This window comes from Triturus cristatus, chromosome 11 (assembly GCF_964204655.1).
Source record: "Triturus cristatus chromosome 11, aTriCri1.1, whole genome shotgun sequence".
Taxonomy (NCBI): Eukaryota; Metazoa; Chordata; class Amphibia; order Caudata; family Salamandridae; genus Triturus; species Triturus cristatus.
In genome coordinates this window covers 909,984,601-909,999,247 of record NC_140594.1, presented here as the reverse complement: position 1 = coordinate 909,999,247, position 14,647 = coordinate 909,984,601, and the positions used below count along the sequence as shown (strand labels likewise).

General features: G+C 44.3%; 1 long non-coding RNA gene across 1 annotated transcript in view; it reads left to right on the top strand.

Moving 5' to 3' along the window:
* Window positions 1–14,647, top strand: part of LOC146785600 (uncharacterized) — a 119,988-nt gene that overhangs the window by 13,464 nt on the left and 91,877 nt on the right. Inside the window, exon 2 of the long non-coding RNA XR_014970452.1 lies at window positions 4,608–4,689. This is a non-coding gene — a long non-coding RNA (uncharacterized LOC146785600). The remainder of the gene's footprint in view (window positions 1–4,607; window positions 4,690–14,647) is intronic.

Genomic DNA, 14,647 nt, shown 5'->3' with positions numbered 1-14,647 from the left:
ATTGTCTTCGAACAAAAGCCGGAGACACATTTAAAGCTTCAAAGAAGGGAGATAGAATACTAGTGACAGAGTCTGTGAGACACTTACGCACAGTCGGTGAATTGGACATAAGAATTGGAGACAGAGTATTAGGGGAACTGACAGGAGAAGAATGGATAACTGCAGGAGGAGCAGAAGGCAAAGGAGATCTAAGATCAGGAGATGAGGGCAAAGAAGTCGAGGCTAACGGTAAAACCGGCAAGGGCGGTAATACTGGAGGAGGCAAATGCGGAAGAGCCAGAACAGGCGGAAGTACCACTGGTAGCTGAACAGGCTGTAACGGCTGAAGTACATTGCCACTTTGCGCATAGGGCGGAGGCAACCTTAATAAATGGGACATTAGGGGATCTTCTTCTATATCTTTCTTATTATCAGAAGAAGAAACAGGCAACATCGGATAGCATTTATCTATTGCCATACGATGTTTTCTTTCTGAAATTTCAGTCGCATTATCAATTTCATCGTCTTTGAACTGTTGGGCAGCCTGTATAATTGTCATACCCTGTGCTTTCCTATCTCGTTTTGCTTGTTTAATTTCTTTATGTTTGGCTTCCTTACGCCAAAGGCGGAAAGAGTCAAACATTGCCGGCCGGGCTTTTCTTTTAAATAAAACTGCTTCCAAATTATCTAGCACATCAGGATCAAAACTACCACTTTCTGGCCATTTGAGAACACCATCTTTCTTCGTGTATCGGGTCCATGTCTCGTTAAAGGCAATGGGGCCGATACCATGTTTTGAATAGAGCTCATATGTGGGAGTTCCAACCGAAGGAATCGGACAAGAGTCCTCAAGTCGGGAATCCCTATTACAACCAAGACAACAAATTCTTCCAAACTTAGTCAGACCAGGCATCTCAAGATTTTTCCTGTCTGTCCACAAACTTCAAGGGAGTAAAACTCAGTTTACGCAGCACAAATGCACTTACCCTCGGCTTTATCTATTGCAAGAGATAAATCTAAGTACCCAAAGAAATGAATCAAAGAATCAAATTTGTGGGCGCGACCCACGAAAATACTTAACTAAGGACGTCTTCTTCCACCAACAGAGGCCCGTCTATCGTCTCGCCGTACCATACATCATCAAAGGAAGGGCCAAAGCAGGGCGGCAGTCAGGGCAGCGGTCGTCAGTAGCCGCCAGGAAGGAGTAACCGCGCTGCAAAAGACCTTCGGACCACTTTCGACATACAGGGGTCGCTTAGTGTGGCTCGCGAACCCTCCGGAATTTTCTTGCGGGGTTCCTCACGACCTTCGAGCAGAACCGGTACCACTGAAGCCGCCCCACGTGGGTGCCAGTTGAAGAACCAGAACCTTTTGGGCCTTGTGGCGCAGGGTACGCCCAAAGTCTCCGGAGTTCACCTGCTTCGCTACACAGAGACACGGGACACTCTGTCGGCGTTAGAAGATCAGATTTATTTAGCTGCAGCTAGTACAGTTATCCTAGAAGTACACAGAGTAGTTTCTCAGGAGACTGCCACTTCACTCTGTGGCGCATCAGGTTAAATACCATACAATAACACAATCATTAATAAAATACACTCCCAGAGCATACAAGAAAGAGCCAATAAGGAAAGTTGGAAAACAAGGTGGAACCAATAAGAAAGGTTTGAAAACAGAAGTGTCAGATGACTCGAAGAGACCTCTCCTCCAAATATGTTTGTCACCCCACCCTCAAACTAATTTATTAACAGATTCATAACTAACTTGCAGGTGGCGAGATACGTTTGTGTGTGTTGGAGGACAGTTGTGAAACGAGAGAATGCAAGCATGAGTCAGTGAAGGCCAGTTGATAAGATAAGGTCAGGAAAGAATAGTGTGAATCAACAGATAGTTGAGACGGGGATTAGGAAAGCCAGACAGGGATTAGTGTACTCGGCTAGTTCTAACACCAGCTTTGCAAATAGAGGCAGAAGGCGTATTTCGACACCAGGCTACAGAAAAAGCAGAATAGACTTTGTTCGCCGTGCTGCCTGAGTGATGGCAACACAAAATGGCGGCGGGCCACAAAATGGTGGGTCGATTCGATCGCGATCAAAAAACGAAGTTCCTCATGGCCAGTGCTAAGGCAGTATTGGACAGCACACAACTCCCATCACTCGCAGGGCATTCTGGGAGATGTAGTCTGAAGCACAGTACAGGAAGCCTGACTCCTAAAAAATATGTAGTCACCTGTCTAGTTTGTGCACTCAATAGTCCCACACAAGCAATGCAACAGGTCTCCTTCTACCTCTACCCATACCGCCTGCCCCCTGGCACACTATAAGTGTGGATTTTATCACAGATCTTCAAGCCAGCAACACTTTTACCACCATCCTATTAATAGTTGATATTCTACCCAAGATCGCACATTTGATATCTCTTAAGAAATTACCCACAGCTCCGGAATTGAGTCAGGTTTTCATCAACCACATAGTGAGGTTACGTGGTCTCCCATCCAAAATTATCTAAAACTGCAGATCCCAATTTACTTCCAGATTTTGGAAGGCGCTCCGTGCTAAACTAGGTATTGAAGTAGCCCTGTCCTCCACCTTCCACCCACAAACAGACGGTCAGACCAAATGAGTCAACCAGTCTTTATAAATGACACTTCGATGTTTACTGTCCACTTTCATTGGGCAATTGGATCAGGCTCTACTTCTGGCAGGATTTGCATGCAACAATAGCACACACTTGGCCATAGGGTGTACACCTTTCTTCTTTACAACTGGGTGGCATCCCAGAGCTCTTTTCATAGAGGTCTCAAACACTGATAGCCCAGTACCCTAAGTTACAAAACACTTAGAACGACTATGTGAAATTCGGGAACATGACAGAAATAGCCTGGCGAAGGCTAAGCTAACCATGACGACATATGCAGACAACCGTAGGACCAAAGCACCATATACAAGAAAGGAGATTTAGTATGGTTATCAACACGACATCTTCAATTAGACGGTCCTCGACAACTGCAACCACGGTTCATAGGCCCTTACGATATAACTGAGGTAATAAATCCTGTCACCGTGAAAGTGCGCCTACCCCCCAAATATGCTATCGACTTGGCATTTCATGCCTCCCTCATCAAACTTTATCACCCTGACATTCAAAAAGACACACTACCACTACCAGTCCTGGAAAAGGGTCGCCATGAATATGAAGTTTGCCGTATCCTTGATTCCAAATGCTCTCAAGGCAGGTTATACTAATTGATTGACTGGAAAGGTTACGCTCCTTCAGAGCATTCTTGGGAACCCGCCTCTTTTGTTCATGCTCCCTGTCTCGTACGACGCTTTCATGCCCTCAACCCCACTAAACCACATCCAGTAGGGGGGCACTTGGGGGGAGAGACTGTCATGGCACCAGCAACTGCACGACCCTCTATGCCCCTATGATTTAGGTAGACATTTCCGCTTGTTCTCTCCTCCTTCACCAAATTGCATGTTCACATTGTGGTGTAGGTTTCTGGGTGTTCCTTCCCTGGTGGCATGGTGAGAACTATTGGCCTTAACAGACAGTTGACTAAACTCAATAGTCTGCTTGTCAAAAATTCATAAGAACACTTGGTAACAGTGCCAGGTTCACCTATTAAGAAAATTCATGAGAAGAAAACTGTCAAGACTAATTGCTATGTCCATTCTGAACATTCCATGACCCTGGGGACAGCAGCAGGTGCACTCCAAGACTAATTACTCTGCTCAAATTAAACGTTCCATGATCCTGGGGGCAGACGCAGGTGCACTCCAAGACTAATTACTTTGCTCAAGCTGAAATTTCCATAACCCTGGCGGCAGCATCAGGTGCACTTGCCAAACAAACTCACATGGAGTAACTGCCAAAAAATCTACAGGTGTTGTTATCTAGAAACATGCGTCCAGCTTCTATTTTAAGACTGCTCCCACCCCGGTATTCTGTTTGGACTCTTTGTCCTGCACTCACCTGATTTCCTTCGCCAAGCCCCCTCTTCAGTTCCAGTTCATGTCTCGACACTGTTTCCAGCTTTCCAGCTCCAGCATAAGATTCCCTAGAGGAAGAAAAAGCCAATAAAAGAAAGACAACTGACATCAGGTATTCTTGCTAAATACTGTTCTTGGTTTTTGTGCTCGAGGTCAGTAGCAATCATTTGATTTTTAAAGCGCACAATAGAATTTTGCACTGGCAGTACATTGCCAAAAAGAAACCTAGATCATTCTGTGTGTTCTAGGAGTACAAGTTAGGTAGATATTGGCTTGATACAAGAACTATATTTTGGACACTACAGGATAATTGTCACAACATCCATTGAGCGATTCATTAAGAATCCATACTCCAACTCAAGAGTGACATAAGCCTTTTGATCAGAAAGCCAGAGCACTACTAGATGTCTGGTTTGGATATAAACAAATAGCATGCACATAAGTTTTGATTATATTGTTTGACAAAGACATTGTGAGTTAAATCACTGTTCTTGTAATCCACAAATACTCCTCTGACTGGAAATTCACACAAGGTGGGTGACAGGCCTTTTGAGACCCCACTGTAGCTGCCACAGAGGAGCAACACAGAAACTTGTTTGTTTTTCTCAATTCCAACCCCCTTTCCCTTTCCTTTTGCAGTGTCATTCCCTGTCACTAAGGGTACACCCTAGGAGGACCTCAGGTATCTACTGTTACCCTATCGGAACCGCCTGATATGCAGGTGAGTGGCTCGTAACAATGTAGCGCTTGCTTAAAATTAATAGTGAAACGAGTGTTAACCTATGGGAGAGCCAGCCTTGCCACATTAAAATATTACTTTGTAGGTTTTCCACTGCCAGGACACACAAAACATAAATTATATATGTTGTAAATTTGAACTGCAATGCACCCTGTCCTATTGTCATTTGGACCTACCTTAGGGGTAGCATAATTATAAAAAAAGAAGGTTTAGGCCCAACAAAAGGTTTGTTTTGCCAGGTTGAAATGGCAGTTTTAAAACTGAAAACCCAGGCTGCAATGGCAGGCCTGGGGGCATGTTTTACAGTGCACCTTTAGTATTTGGCAGACGGAGTGCTGCAGCTCACCAGCTGCATTTAATTTACAGACCCTAGGTACATGTAGTGCCATATACTATGGACTTCTAGGTAAAATAAATGTGCCAATTAGGTATATGCCAATTTTACCATGTTTAAGAAGGGATAATACAAGCACTTTACAGCTGGTTAGCTGGAGTAAAGTGCAGAGGTTTATTGCAAATAAAAACAGGTTCAGCAAAAGATCATTTCCAATAGTGCACAACTAGGGTCACATTGGGAGGGGCGCACACCTATACTATCATCCAGTAAATTTTCCCCTCCCAAAAATTGTACCTTCTTTGTCTGCATATCTGGAGGTTAAGCTGCACAATTTAGAGTTCTGTACAATGTGGATTGTTCTATTGGGGGGAGAGACCTTCATCATTAGGAAGGTGCGGGAATAACTCCACTAAAGTCCGACTCTTCTAGAGACCTTCTTCCTACAGCCAAACATAGTACACTGGGACCAGACTCAATACAACTATTGACAATTCTCCTCAATTCCTCCTTAGAAGAGGGACGCATTCCTTTTGGCAGGGAAGCACGCCATGGTCCTGTCCCTCTTAATAAAGCCCAATCTGGATCCCTCCAATTGGTTTGACTTTAGACTGATCTTGATGCTCCACATTTTACCCACAATCTTGGAGAAACATGTTAATGCACAATTTACTGCCTTCGTGGATTCCAAAACTTTCTCCTTCCCTCTCAATCTAACTTTAAATTAGGACAGAGTACCGAATCTGCCCTTCTGGTAGTCGCTGAACACCTGACACAGCTTCTGGATAATGGCAGAATGGCGGTGCTGATTCTACTCAACCTTAGCACAGGCTTCGATACTCTTTCAAATACCACTCTATTAGAAAGACTGGCAAACCTGGGCTTTCCAGGGATAGCTCTATCCTGGATGACCTCTATCTTGGAAGATCGTACAATCCAAGCGTTCTCTTCCAGCTTTATGTCTAAGTCCCATGCTCTTACTTCTGGAGTGCCCAAAGGATCAGCCTTATGTTCAATGCTATTCAATATCTGTGTTCGCCCCCTTGCAGATATTGTCGAAAGCTGTGGCCTAAGCCTGTTTCCCTAAGCAGATTACACTCAAATCATCTTGTCTCCAGAGGCGGCCGCCATAAACAAAGGGTGGTGGGCGGGTGGGGTCGTGGGGGTGAGACATCACGAGGGGTGGGAGGGTAGAAATACAATACTTTTTAAAAAGCGTACCTTTTCGCTGCTGGCCGCCTCCAGAGTTGCGTCTTGTCGCGCCGCCTCACCTCTTCCTGTTTGGTCCCAGCAGCTCCTGGGACAGACTCCCTGTCCAATCCCCATGCTGCAGAGCAGCATGGTGATTGGTTTGAGTGGACAGGAAAGACGCCCAGCTTGTGCCAGAGAGTCTGTGGTGGTTACTCCAGCCCGGCTGCTTAATGCGGCTGGGCAGGAGAAAACCTAAGTTCACATGTGTGTTTTGGTCAGCCTGAGACGGCCGGCCAAACACACATGAGCACTTAGCGAATGGAGTGTTTTAGCACTCCTCCTGCCCCTCCTATGCTAAGAGCCGGCAAATGTAAAACAAAATGAGGCAAGAACATCGTTTTATTTTACGTTTACTGGCTCTGAGCCAGGCAGTGAGGTGATGCCACTGTTTGTCTCTGTCATCTGCTCAGGGCCATAAATCCGATGCCCAGAATTCTTGCCTGGGTAGGATCTCCACCTGGATGAACACCAACTCACTAAAGCTTAACAGCGATAAGACCACGGTGATGGTGATGGGTACAAACCGGAGGAAAAGACAGGTAAGAGCAGTTCCTCTAAATGGCCAATTTGGAAAAAATAGTAGTGATTACTCTGATCTGAGAAGGGAAAGTTCAAATTCAGATCTTGTTGCCCTCACACACCTGTTAGGGTGTCATGCTTCATCATTGGGCGTGCTCCTCGTCGGACCGGCGCTGCAATGTCCGACGGGCCTGGTGGCATCTTTATCGGAGATCTTTTGATCTGAGTACGCCGTTTTGTGTGAAGACCATGTGAATGATTGTGGAGGGTAATAGCTCCTAAGAATGTGGGGATTCAAAAAAGATTAAAATAGGCCCTGGCCCCTCGGTAGTTTTAATAAGGTTAGGTAGGGCTGGGACTAGGTAAAACCAGGGAGGCTACTTAGGTGATTCAAGGTATCAGGGTAGCCTATAGTTGACAGGGGTCAACATGTTTCGTGTCACAGATGCTCAAGTTCGAGCGACACTTCTTCAGGACCGTGGGACCAATAATAAGTACGTATACCTCAGTTTCTTATAACAGGGTATTGGAGGTCAACCACATAAAAGCTGGACCTACGTATGGTACAGAATAAATGGCTCCGCCTAAACAGAGGGAGAAATATATAGAGGACAAGCATAAGCCACCCATTCGTAGCTTAATCAAAAGTAAAGGGTCCAAACGTCATATTGAGGTTTCAATTATCTCCTTCAAAGGACCATCATTTCTACTCAAAATAACGAACTCGTTAGAGAGAGGACAATAAAAGAAGTTATAACTAGTACATATAAAACACAACTAAGTGATCTCAAGCAGTGATACAAAACTCAATTCTCCTTAAAATTACCAATAGAATGGAACAACCAATATTCGGAATACAAATCTTACCTCAGAATGAGGGGTTCAGAGCTTCATAGGTAAAGGAGTAGCAACCGGACCACTGGAACGGTCCCACTGTGGCAAAGATATAAGCATCGCAAAATATCATGCTATACAACATGTGAGTGAAATACTCTATCTCTATCAAGAGCGTGAGATGTGTTTGCTCAAGGTGGTTGATAAGCTACTTTGTGCCAATCGGCTCACTCCTCATAAAGGGCTGTCATGTGAAGTGCTGTGGGCTAAGTAGTCTAGTACACTGTGATAGCGGTTGGTGTCCAGAAATGGCGGTGATAAGCATGGAAATCCATGGCTGTGAAATAACACGATATGACAAGGACTGCCGCGGTGGAATGGCAAATACTCGTACAGGTTTTTTAAAAAATATATATACTCCAGATCGTGACTAAATCTGATCTCTATCGAATAATCCTAACACGATGTGCGAGGTTGATAGGAGGTGTGTTTAATGTTGTGGTGGGCCTCCGTCTATACGTGCATAATAATATACTAATTCGTGAGTAGTTGCTCCTTAAGGGTAGCGTGTTGCGGCCAAACCGACCCCTAAGTCGAGTTCGTGGTGCTCGTATCACCCACGGCTAGAGTTCCGGTAAGGACTCGGTGGCCAAACCGACTTATACGTCGAGTGCATGGTGCTCGTATCACCTACAGCTAGAGTTCCGGTAGGAACTCAGTGGCGAACATATTGCAAGCAGTTAGCGTAGTCAAACACTTACCCAAACGCTGGCGGGGGGCAGGCCAAAACAGGACGTGTCTGCTCCTCACCTGAATATTACCGGTGTTGGATTCACTTCCTGTATTTAACCTAAAGTCGATGGCGTGATCTCGCGAGATTGCGGAGGGCGCCATTTTGTCACAGGAGGGTTGCCTGACCTTGGATATCGAACCCTGTAACGAGCTAGTTGATGTGGTACACGGGAGATACATACGTTGAAAGGCAACGTTATGTCTTGGTAGACTATTAAGAAGGAAACGATCGATGCACACGGATCTGGATATTGAGACTGGTATATTTTAAACCTAATAGGAATATGGGTTACTGGATGTTATTGGTAACTGTATAGTCAACAGTAAACCCGCATAGAACCCAGATGGTGCTATCCCTTACAGAGGTTGCAGGGTGTATAATCAGGAAATGTTACATAACTGTCCAGGGCGGGAATGTAAATCAGTGTAAAACATAATTTATGTGTAAATAACACAAGGTGTAATTTTGTGATGACAATCAGGGCGTATGAACATGTTGGTGTATATGTTAGTTCTATGTACATATAGAGACATGGGTAGTGTGGTACCATTGGAGTCCATGCACAACATTGTATTGTGGAGACGCTACATAGACGACATCCTGATCCTATGGAAAGGCGATAGTGAGACGTGTGACAGATTCTTTATATGGGTGAATTCTCTGGACCCATACTTAAAGTTCACTCGTTCTGTTTCATCCACAGAGATCCACTTCCTAGACCTGACCATAACCTTACAAGATGGTGGGTTATCACCAAGACTTTTAAAAAACCTACAGATCGGAATAGCTTACTATTGTATGGAAGCTATCATCCAAAAGCCTTAAGGGATAACCTTCCCTTTGGACAGTTCCTCCGTCTCCGCAGAAACTGCGAAAAAACCAGCGATTACAAAAAGGAAGCAGCTATTCTCAGTCACCAACTTAAGACTCGCGATTACCCCACATCTATTGTAAAAAGATCAAACAAGCGAGCACTAAACAACAACCGAGAATCTCTGCTGGAACCTAGAATTAAATCCACCGACGAGTCACTGATATGCGTGACTACGTTCACACCAGAATCTAATACGATCCAGAAGATCATAAAAAAGAACTGGAAGATCCTGACTACGGGAAAAGTGGCTATAACCCCTCCAAGATTTGCGAACAAACGCACTAGCAACCTACGTGACATCATAGTGCACACTCGTCCTAAGATTGGAAGACAAACTAAACAAAGGACCCTATGGGATATGGATCCCGTACGTGGACATTATCCCTGCGGACAATGTGGAGTGTGTGATCTTACCAAGACAACAAAAGAACTCACTCTTGAAACAGGCAAAGTCTGGACTCAGAAAAATCATACTAACTGCAACTCCCATAATTGCGTCTATCTAATTACTTGCCCCTGTAAACTAAGATACGTCGGCATGACAACACGCCCAGTAAAGACAAGAATTATGGAACACCGCAGCAACATACGGTGTGGAAGATCCACGACAGAATTGAGTACACACTACCTCACTCATCCGCACGGACACAATGATCTACACTGGACCGTGATTGAAAGTAACCCCTCATGGTCTCAGGAAAAACTTTTTGAAACTGAACAGAGATGGATTTTTCGCTTATCGACACAGGAAAGGGGTCTTAACGACGAAATTCCATGGACAGACCTTATGTGATAATACTTCTACTATACAGGGTTCTGTCAGCACCACACCTCCACTAACAAGACTGTGGTGCATGGACTCCAATGGTACCACACTACCCATGTCTCTATATGTACATAGAACTAACATATACACCAACATGTTCATACGCCCTGATTGTCATCACAAAATTACACCTTGTGTTATTTACACATAAATTATGTTTTACACTGATTTACATTCCCGCCCTGGACAGTTATGTAACATTTCCTGATTATACACCCTGCAACCTCTGTAAGGGATAGCACCATCTGGGTTCTATGCGGGTTTACTGTTGACTATACAGTTACCAATAACATCCAGTAACCCATATTCCTATTAGGTTTAAAATATACCAGTCTCAATATCCAGATCCGTGTGCATCGATCGTTTCCTTCTTAATAGTCTACCAAGACATAACGTTGCCTTTCAACGTATGTATCTCCCGTGTACCACATCAACTAGCTCGTTACAGGGTTCGATATCCAAGGTCAGGCAACCCTTCTGTGACAAAATGGCGCCCTCCGCAATCTCGCGAGATCACGCCATCGACTTTAGGTTAAATACAGGAAGTGAATCCAACACCGGTAATATTCAGGTGAGGAGCAGACACGTCCTGTTTTGGCCTGCCCCCCGCCAGCGTTTGGGTAAGTGTTTGACTACGCTAACTGCTTGCAATATGTTCGCCACTGAGTTCCTACCGGAACTCTAGCTGTAGGTGATACGAGCACCATGCACTCGACGTATAAGTCGGTTTGGCCACCGAGTCCTTACCGGAACTCTAGCCGTGGGTGATACGAGCACCACGAACTCGACTTAGGGGTCGGTTTGGCCGCAACACGCTACCCTTAAGGAGCAACTACTCACGAATTAGTATATTATTATGCACGTATAGACGGAGGCCCACCACAACATTAAACACACCTCCTATCAACCTCGCACATCGTGTTAGGATTATTCGATAGAGATCAGATTTAGTCACGATCTGGAGTATATATATTTTTTAAAAAACCTGTACGAGTATTTGCCATTCCACCGCGGCAGTCCTTGTCATATCGTGTTATTTCACAGCCATGGATTTCCATGCTTATCACCGCCATTTCTGGACACCAACCGCTATCACAGTGTACTAGACTACTTAGCCCACAGCACTTCACATGACAGCCCTTTATGAGGAGTGAGCCGATTGGCACAAAGTAGCTTATCAACCACCTTGAGCAAACACATCTCACGCTCTTGATAGAGATAGAGTATTTCACTCACATGTTGTATAGCATGATATTTTGCGATGCTTATATCTTTGCCACAGTGGGACCGTTCCAGTGGTCCGGTTGCTACTCCTTTACCTATGAAGCTCTGAACCCCTCATTCTGAGGTAAGATTTGTATTCCGAATATTGGTTGTTCCATTCTATTGGTAATTTTAAGGAGAATTGAGTTTTGTATCACTGCTTGAGATCACTTAGTTGTGTTTTATATGTACTAGTTATAACTTCTTTTATTGTCCTCTCTCTAACGAGTTCGTTATTTTGAGTAGAAATGATGGTCCTTTGAAGGAGATAATTGAAACCTCAATATGACGTTTGGACCCTTTACTTTTGATTAAGCTACGAATGGGTGGCTTATGCTTGTCCTCTATATATTTTTTGTCTCCCTCTGTTTAGGCGGAGCCATTTATTCTGTACCATACGTAGGTCCAGCTTTTATGTGGTTGACCTCCAATACCCCGTTATAAGAAACTGAGGTATACGTACTTATTATTGGTCCCACGGTCCTGAAGAAGTGTCGCTCGAACTTGAGCATCTGTGACACGAAACATGTTGACCCCTGTCAACTATAGGCTACCCTGATACCTTGAATCACCTAAGTAGCCTCCCTGGTTTTACCTAGTCCCAGCCCTACCTAACCTTATTAAAACTACCGAGGGGCCAGGGCCTATTTTAATCTTTTTTGAATCCCCACATTCTTAGGAGCTATTACCCTCCACAATCATTCACATGGTCTTCACACAAAACGGCGTACTCAGATCAAAAGATCTCCGATAAAGATGCCACCAGGCCCGTCGGACATTGCAGCGCCGGTCCGACGAGGAGCACGCCCAATGATGAAGCATGACACCCTAACAGGTGTGTGAGGGCAACAAGATCTGAATTTGAACTTTCCCTTCTCAGATCAGAGTAATCACTACTATTTTTTCCAAATTGGCCATTTAGAGGAACTGCTCTTACCTGTCTTTTCCTACGTAGACCCCTGGGAGCATTAGAACAGGACCTCTTTAAATAACCAGCTCTCGTGTCCCCCCTTCCTGATTACATGATGATGGGTACAAACCTCCTGCTATGGGGTCTCCCGCATTTTCCTGAGACCTTAGGCATTCTTCCAGGACCGGTCTCCAAAGTAAAGAACCTTGGTTTTTAGCTAGATGCTTATCTGTCAATTAAATCTCAGATTGCCATGGTAGTTTATACCTGCCTCGCAATCGTGAAATGGCTAAAAAAAATCATCTGGGTGCTCCTTTTTTCTGCCCGAAGGACGGTCATTAAGGCCTTGATTTAATGAAGACTGGATTATGGGAACATCCTCTATTTAGGAACAGGCAAGACCTCTGTTAGATGTCTACAAGTCATCCAGAACTCTACTGCCAGGCTTCTGTATCATCTTCCTAAACATGCCTCTGCGTTGTGTCTCCTTCGCGATCTTCACTGGCTGACACATAGGTCAAATATTTATGCTATATGCATAAAGCTAGGTCGAGTACTGGCCCACTTTACCGACAAGAACTGGTAGTACCATAACAACCAACTCACTCTCTTCATTGGAGTTCCCTGGGTCAAATTGGCTAGCACGGCCGATCGCTGTTTCTCATACTTCAGCCCTAAGCTGTGGAATAACCTGCCTGAGTCCCTGAGAAGCTGTCTCTCACTGACCACCTTCCGTAAGATTTTGAAAACTTGGCTGTTCTGATCACCTCCCTCTTCACAAGCTCCTACCTCTTTGACAAAGCACTGGGAAAACCATTTTCGGCTATCTATGCGCTATACAAGATCTTATAATAATAATATTGTATTAAACAGGTTAGGAAAGTGCCCAAAAATTATAGGAAAGCAAGAAATGAGGGTACTCGGAAAGTACCCACACCTATATATGGGGATACATTGTCAGTGTCCACATTAGGATGACACTGGAAAATAAGACAACACATTCCTTCAAAAAGTTACACTTTGGTCGATAAACCTCCACCGCCATGGGCGTGAACTCTAAATGCAACAGAACTGGCAGCACTGTGGGGCTGGCAGACCTAAATTGAAACTGGCAGACGGAAGCTGTATCTGCAAAACTCAAAGTCAGCCCCTGTGTTTATAAATAAGTATCAATCGTGTTTCCCCCAAAAAATTCAAAGCGCAACTGTATGCTGACTTGGAATAGATGCCCTAAAGGCATTGAATCAACCCTATATTTTTTCTAACAGACTCAGTCCAGAAGTTTGTTTGTTTTTACAATGGAAGAGAGAAGGAAAGGGAAACTGGAAAAAAAACGTGTTTTTTCCTTCTTTGCTCATTTCCTGCCGAAATCCCCCAAGTGATGTTTGGCTTCCAGCGCGTGAGTAAACAAGGCCGAAGATGTCTGTGGGCTCCATTGTTCACGGACAACATTTAAAAGTTTTGACGACATTGCTGCTCTGGATGTTCAAAAAGACTTCTGTCAGGCAGGGCAGCCAATCCCTTCAAACTCGTGCTCAGTTCTAATGAATACATTTAGTGAGCTTTGCAACATTCTAGGCTCCAAAGTCACACTTTGCTGCATGCATATGGCTCTAATTGATTTCGTGCTCTCATTCCGCCTGCTTAACAGATGGTTTGAACACTTGTGCTCTGTGGTTTTTCTGAAAGGCCTGCCTTTCTTTCCTTGGGTCTTACTTTGTTTTTTACATTTGTGTGCTATTTTGGTCACTCTGATGTACATTAGAAGATGAAATGATTACTCACACATTAATAAGCAGAACTAACCGTATGCGAAGTGCCTTATATTAAGGAAGATAGTGGTTCAGGGTGAGACGCCCTGACTAGTTTAGGTCAGTAAAGCTTCCACTGCAGTTGTCTCATGTTTTTTTAAACATGTTTAGCGTGGACGTGAACAGGGAGCACCTTCAAGTGAATATGAAAACTTAAGGCATGAATTGTTTTTCAAATGAGCCCCCAGTCACCATATAGGTTCGGGTAATTTTTTTCCATGCAAAAAAAAAATCATAATTTTGGGACATTTTTTACCTATTCTGCAAATATGCTTTGACGACGCTCTGTATGAAAATGTTATGTGAGGTATGCCTTCATACTGAAAAGTCACGCATGTTAATTGCTCAATGTGGGTTGCACAGCTCAAATTGACTAAGACCTTGTGGTAGTGGTACGTCGGCTAAACTGCCCACTTTGGTGCTGGAAACCAGAGTTCGATCCTCGAGGTCGCTGGAAACCAGGGGCAGATTTATGAGCCCCTTGCGCCACTTTTGCGTCACTTTTAACATGGGAAATGTGACGCA